Source organism: Podarcis gaigeae (genome assembly GCF_964106915.1).
Source record: "Podarcis gaigeae genome assembly, chromosome: 1".
NCBI lineage: Eukaryota > Metazoa > Chordata > Lepidosauria > Squamata > Lacertidae > Podarcis > Podarcis gaigeae.
In genome coordinates, this window is record NC_139678.1 from 14,519,502 (window position 1) to 14,526,313 (window position 6,812).

Consider the following 6,812-nt stretch of genomic DNA (forward strand, 5'->3'; position numbering starts at 1 on the left):
CGCCGGAGCAGTACCTATTTATCTACAGTGGTACCTCGGGTTAAGTACTTAATTCGCTCCGGAGGTCCGTTCTTAACCTGAAACTGTTCTTAATCTGAAGCACTACTTTAGCTAATGGGGCCCCCTGCTGTCGCCACGCCGCCGGAGCACAATTTCTGTTCTCATCCTGAAGCAAAGCTCTTAACATGAAGCACGATTTCTGGGTTAGCAGAGTGTGTAACCTGAAGCGTATGTAACCCAAGGTACCACTGTACTTGCACTTTGAGGTGCTTTCGAACTGCTAGGTGGGCAGGAGCTGGGGCCGAACAACGGGAGCTCACCCCGTCACGACCTTCCAATCGGCAAGCCCTAGGCTCTGTGGTTTACACCACAGCGCCACCTGCGTCCCTACAAGCTGTAGAGATAGCTCCAAAAATTTATCTAACCCTCTTCCTAAAATATCCAGCTTGGCAGCTGTCAGCATACCACAATATGACTATTTTCTATCCTCCTCTGTTGGCGGCAGTATTCTTCTATGTGCCAACTGATGGTGCTTGCAGGCTACCCATGAGCACCTAGTTGGCCACTGTGAGAACACGATGCTGGACTGGATGAATCTTTGGCCTGATCTAGCACAGCCCATGTTGTTATGAGAGGAAGGGGAAGTTCTCTGGCACTCAGGGAAGAAGCTATTCTCCACATGCATTGATACAGCTCATGATTTTCATGTATAAGGTCCCTGACTCATCTCCAGGTATGGTGGGAAATGTTGCCCATCTCAAACTGAGACAAGCCACTGCCAGTTACTTTCTGTAATACCGAGACACATGGACCAATTTTCCATATGGAAAATTGCAGCTACTGTTCTCAGACTACTGTTAAAGTGAACCACCATGAGATCTATGGATGAAGGGCGGTGTACAAATTTAATAAATGAGTAAAATTAAAGGCCCTAGCCCAGTGACAGTTCATGGGGCAACTTGAGGTATTTCAGCACATGAATAACAATAACAATGAAACAACAACAATATTTGTACCCCGCCAATCTGACTGGGTTGCCCCAGCACTGTGGGTGGCTTCTAGAATACACAAAAACATAATAAAGTATTAAACACTAAAAACCTCCCTATACAGCGCTGCCTTCAGGTGTCTTCTAAAGGTTGTATAGTTACTTATCTCCTTGAGATCCAATGGGAGGGCATTACACTGGGTGGGTGCCACTACCGAGAAAGCCCTCTGCCTCAATCCCTGTAACTTCACTTCTCGCAGTGAGGGAATCGCCAAAAGGCTCTCGGACTCAGTGTCTGGGCTGGATGATGGAGGTGGAGATGCTCCTTCAGGTATACAGGGCCAAGGCCATTTAGGGCTTTAAAGGTCAGCACCAACACTTTGAATTGTGCTTGGAAACGTACTGGGAGCCAGTGTAGCTCTTTCAGGACTGGTGTTATAATAATAATAATAATAATTTATTATTTATACCCCGCCCATCTGGCTGAGTTTTCCCCAGCCACTCTGGGCGGCTCCCAATCAGTGTTAAAAACCGTACAGCATTACATATTAAAAACTTCCCTGAACAGGGCTGCCTTAAGATGTCTTCTGAACGTCAGGTAATTCTTTATCTCTTTGACATCTGATGGGAGGGCGTTCCACAGGGCGGGCGCCGCTACCGAGAAGGCCCTCTGTCTGGTTCCCTGTAGCCTCACTTCTCGCAATGAGGGAACCGCCAGAAGGCCCTCGGCGCTGGATCTCAGAGTCCGGGCTGAACGATGGGGGTGGAGACGCTCCTTCAGGTATACAGGACCGAGGCCGTTTAGGGCTTTAAAGGTCAGCACCAACACTTTGAATCGTGCTCGGAAACGTACTGGGAGCCAATGCAGATCTCTCAGAACCGGTGTTATGTGGTCCCGGCGGCCACTCCCAGTCACCAGTCTCGCTGCCGCATTCTGGATTAATTGCAGTTTCCGGGTCACCTTCAAAGGTAGCCCCACGTAGAGCGCGTTGCAGTAGTCCAAGCGTGAGATAACTAGAGCATGCACCACTCTGGCGAGACAGTCCGCGGGGAGGTAGGGTCTTAGCCTGCGTACCAGGTGGAGCTGGTAGACAGCTGCCCTGGACACAGAGTTAATCTGCGCCTCCATGGACAGCTGTGAGTCCAAAATGACTCCCAGGCTGCGCACCTGGTCCTTCAGGGGCACAGTTACCCCATTCAGGACCAGGGAATCCTCCACACCTGCCCGCCTCCTGTCCCCCAAAAACAGTACTTCTGTCTTGTCAGGATTCAACCTCAATCTGTTAGCCGCCATCCAACCTCCAACCGCCTCCAGGCACTCACACAGGACCTTCACCGCCTTCACTGGTTCTGATTTAAAGGAGAGGTAGAGCTGGGTGTCATCTGCATACTGATGAACACCCAGTCCAAACCCCCTGATGATATCTCCCAGCGGCTTCATATAGATATTAAAAAGCATAGGGTTCTGGCAGCCGCTCCCATGATGGGGGGGCAAACTGTGTAAGGAATCACAGGATCATAGAATTTCCAGATCCCACCCTGCACTGGGGCTTTGCATCGGCTCTCCCCTTGAGGAGAAGCTGGTGCAAAGCCCTGTTACACCACTGGTGGGGGAGGGGAGATCTGTCCCCACCCAGAGGCAAAGTTGGGTGGCAGAACACCTCACCTCTTCCCAACATGGCAGGAGGGGAGGTGTTCCGCAGATCTTTGCCACCAGTCCCTCTTTGTCCTTAGAAGCTGGGTGGTGGAATGGGGGTGATGCCGCCTGAGGCAGCCACTTCATCCCCGCCTCATGGGTGGACCGGCTCTGCAGTCAAGGCAAAAAGGTGGCAAGCCTTTCGTAAAGGTAAAGGGACCCCTGACCATTAGGTCCAGTCGCGGACGACTCTGGGGTTGCGGCGCTCATCTCGCTTTATTGGCCGAGGGAGCCGGAGTACAGATTCTGGGTCATGTGGCCAGCATGACTAAGCCGCTTCTGGTGAACCAGAGCAGCGCACGGAAACGCTGTTGACCTTCCCGCCAGAGTGGTACCTATTTATCTACTTGCACTTTGAGGTGCTTTCGAACTGCTAGGTTGGCTGGAGCTGGGACCAAGCAACGGGAGCTCACCCCGTCGCGGGGATTCGAACCGCTGACCTTCTGATTGGCAAGTCCTAGGCTCTGTGGTTTAACCCACAGCACCACCCACGTCCCAAGCCTTTCCTAGCCTGGCTTTATTTCTGAAATCTTTATAATCATGCAGCTCAATGTGCGTGACAGCAGGATATTTCACTGAGGGTGCTGTTTCATGCCCTCCTGTATCTGCCTGAATTAAAGCCTTTTCTTTTTCCCAAGAGAAAAGTGATGTTATGTCAGGGATCAAGCACAGCCATTGCAACTTCAAAATGGCAACGCTTCGCAAGTCTGCCACCAGATGGCAGTCTCTGCCTGTGGTTGCACTGAGGTCTTCAAAGAGTGTGAATAAATTCTGAATGAAACAGACTGGGGTGGGATGGGCTCTCTTTGGCTCTTAGGACTCTCCCCCTTGACAGCCAGACCCTTACCAGCCCGGCTTCGCACCCTCTTTGAGAGGGTCTCGTTTTCATACTTACCTGGCTGGAATGAGTCCTTGCACTCCAATAATGCTTCTTGGATGAAGGATAGAGAGGGGTGCACAAGTGCCTATAGAAATGGGATATGCTATCCCTAATAATCCTGTTCTCAAGTGTCACAACAAATGTTTTGTGTGTGCTCACTCTTCATGGTGGCCAGAAATGGCTGCACCCCTTCACTTCATTCCTTTCAAATAGTCTGCCTCTCAGGGCCAGGCATAGCAGACTGTGATTATTTGCGAAAAAAAGAAAGACCCCAAACCCTCCCAAATTAACTCTATTACCCATATATTGTCTCTCTCTAGGGGGAACAAAGCTGGTGCATTAATGCTATTTGTATTAGTAGCTGGAAATTGCTACAAATTAGGAGTTGCCAACATGGTATTTGCGGGTGCACTTGGGTGTGGGATGATGCCCATTACAGTTCCTCCCGTTTGTAAATGTGCCCAGTGGCCCAGAAAGGCTGGTGACCCTTAGGAGCTCATACTTGGGAGTAGAAATACTGCAATAGCCCCAGTACTGGAAAATATAATAGCTGGCTTTCAGAAAGCCTCACTCGTCATCATCAGCTACTACTCTATGTGTCCATAATCTCACATTCAGGGTGCTTTCAGACAGCCTGTTTATTGATCATCCGGATTTGTCAGCAGGGAGATTAGATTATGTTGGCTATTTAATGAGCATCCATTATGATTTGTTTGTGTGGAAGATAGATGGTGCTGCATCAAAGCACATCAATGCAGGGAGCATTTGTGAAATGGCTATATGTTGGGATCTTATTCCTGGGAGATGATTCTCTTCCTCACTAGAAGTAGCAAAAATACAGTGGCTCATTCTGAAGCAGCCCCACTTTTCAAGATCAGCTATCTGTACTTCATCTCATTTTCCACTTCAGCGGAGAACAGAAGAGCAGAGAACAAAACCACATAGTGTCCCTTCTGTTACTCTCTAGAGAAAAATTGTTACACGCCGTGATAGCATACCTAGAACACTGTCTACCTTTGTGGTCCAGCGCATAGGAAAATGAAATGTTCCCCACCTTGTGAACAAAACAATTTGGTGCTCTTCTGTTACCCTCCTGGCTAGCCAGATATTGTGAAACGCCAGCACCTCATAAATGGTGTTTCTCCAACTCAGGCATAACAAAACATGACTGCTGGTTTTCGGAAGCCTTGCTCTTTACAATCCACTACTAAAAAAATCAACTCATTTTTCACTTCTGGGTGAGTAAAATAACATCGGGTTAGTTAGCACTAAGGCGAATGTTCCATCAGTCAGTGCAAGGAATTCTTAATGTGCAGTGGGGTGGTCTCCCCCTCTGCTTCTCTGGCAAGCCCCCCAAACCTGTTCTGGGGTTTCTCCACTGCAATCTTCTGGTCTGGAGCAGATGGGATACCACAGGGGACCCACAGACAGGAGGAGGAGAGGGGGGAATTCTGTCCTGCTAGCACAAGTAGCTGTGGGATAGCTCCATTGGTTGGAGCATGGTCCTGATGATGCCAAGGTTACAGGTTTGATCCTCATAAAGGACAGCTGCAAATCCCTGCATTGCAGGGGAGTTGAACTATCAGTTGATTTCCAGGGTCCCTTCCAACTAAGTCCCTGATTCTAAGTATTTAGTTGAATGGCACCCATAGCACTTGATGGTGCATATTGCATGGGTTGTGAAAAATGGCCACATCTCAGGATCTCACACTTGGAACACGAAAGTGTGTGGCGTCAAGAAAGTCCAAGCACGGCAAAAAAAAATGTACTTGTTTTTCAAATCTACCTATCTATCTCTACCTCTATTTAACATGACAAGTATTTTTTTTTTTTTTAGTTTTCACAGAATTTATTTGGCCGGAATGCAACACAACAGTCCAATCTCCATATATTTTCTGCCAGGATAATTTAATTTCTGTTAAAATCCACTGCTGGCTCACTTCTTGCCAGCCCCAACATTTGCTTTTAGCTCTGACTTCCTTCATTCTGTTCTTACGTTCTTTATGCTGTTTCCTTGAAGCCTTTTTCTTTTCCTACAAACCATGCCTGGCTAGTCTATGCTTTGGTTCATTTTTCTTTGCATAGTCAAGGGAATCATAGATCATACCAAAGCCTCTTCTCTTCCCACCTCCAAAATGAATCCTGATACCAAAGACGAAAATGACATCTGGGGTTGTCTTGTACATTTTGGCCAACTTTTCACGAATTTCAGTTTTGGGAACAGTGGTCTTTCCAGGATGAAGAACATCTATCACCATCTGCTTACGCTAAAGCAGCCTGTTGGTCATGAACTTCCTTGATCGGATGGTGACCGTGTCGTTCATCTTGGCGGCGTCTCCTGCAAATGGAGTATTTTATAAACCTATGCTATCAAGCTAACATGTCCCGTAATCAATTTTTATTATTATTATCCTTGAGCCACCTGGAAGCCTATTTTGCTTATCTGGATGGGCCATATCGCCTCTTCCTTGTATGATAAGAGTACTAGGTACTCTTCAAACACCTTGGTTCCTCCACTTCTTTCTAAAGGGAAGCAGCTTAGAAAAATTCTCCACAGAGATGCCATTCATGAAAATATGAGGGGGTGGAGTGGTTTTTTTTTTTTTTTGCTAAGTGATAGCTCCAGTTCCTCTCTCTGAGACATTTCCTGGGAATACAGGCCATTAAGCAACCCCTCTGTTGGAATTGCCATAGCAACCCTCACACAATGCCAGTGTCCTACTCCCCCCCACCCCCCACAGAAAGAAACCCACCCCAGACTCTTGTTTCTGAGCTGACAGCTGTGATTCGAATGCTCCTTGAACCGAATCTTGGCATGTGGAGCTGGCTTTACAAAAAAATAGGAGAAACAAATGCTTATAATCAGGGCTTGACTGATTTCTTTCATTCATGCTTGAGAAGGGAGTGTAAGAGGTTTTTAACACAGCACCCCTCTCTGCCAGTCGTAGGGCAAATTCTCAGTGATGACCAAAAAAACAGAAGAAGCAAGGTTGGATTCTGTCATCCTAATCTAGACCGATGCACCGAAAAACACAAGATGCAATGGGATTTGGTTTCCTAAATCTCAGCTATTATTCTCTTTTTAAAAGCCAGTTTCTAGTCCTTTGGGGAATGAAAATGTGATTGAAAGTGTTTGGCCATGCTTGCTGAAAAGTACAAGAGGTGACTAAATCAGTTTTCAGGGGGCTGGCCGTTCAAAGCTCTGCAAAGCTTTGCTGGAGATTAGCAAATACAGTAATAAATTCTGC

At 47.5% G+C, this 6,812-nt stretch overlaps 1 pseudogene across 1 annotated transcript; it reads right to left on the minus strand.

Annotated features, from left to right (window-relative positions):
- Window positions 1-5,385: 5,385 nt before the first annotated feature.
- Window positions 5,386-5,903, minus strand: LOC310839381 (small ribosomal subunit protein eS24 pseudogene; annotated as a pseudogene). Its single transcript has one exon. The product of its transcript is annotated as a small ribosomal subunit protein eS24 pseudogene (transcript).
- Between the last annotated feature and the right edge of the window lie 909 nt (window positions 5,904-6,812).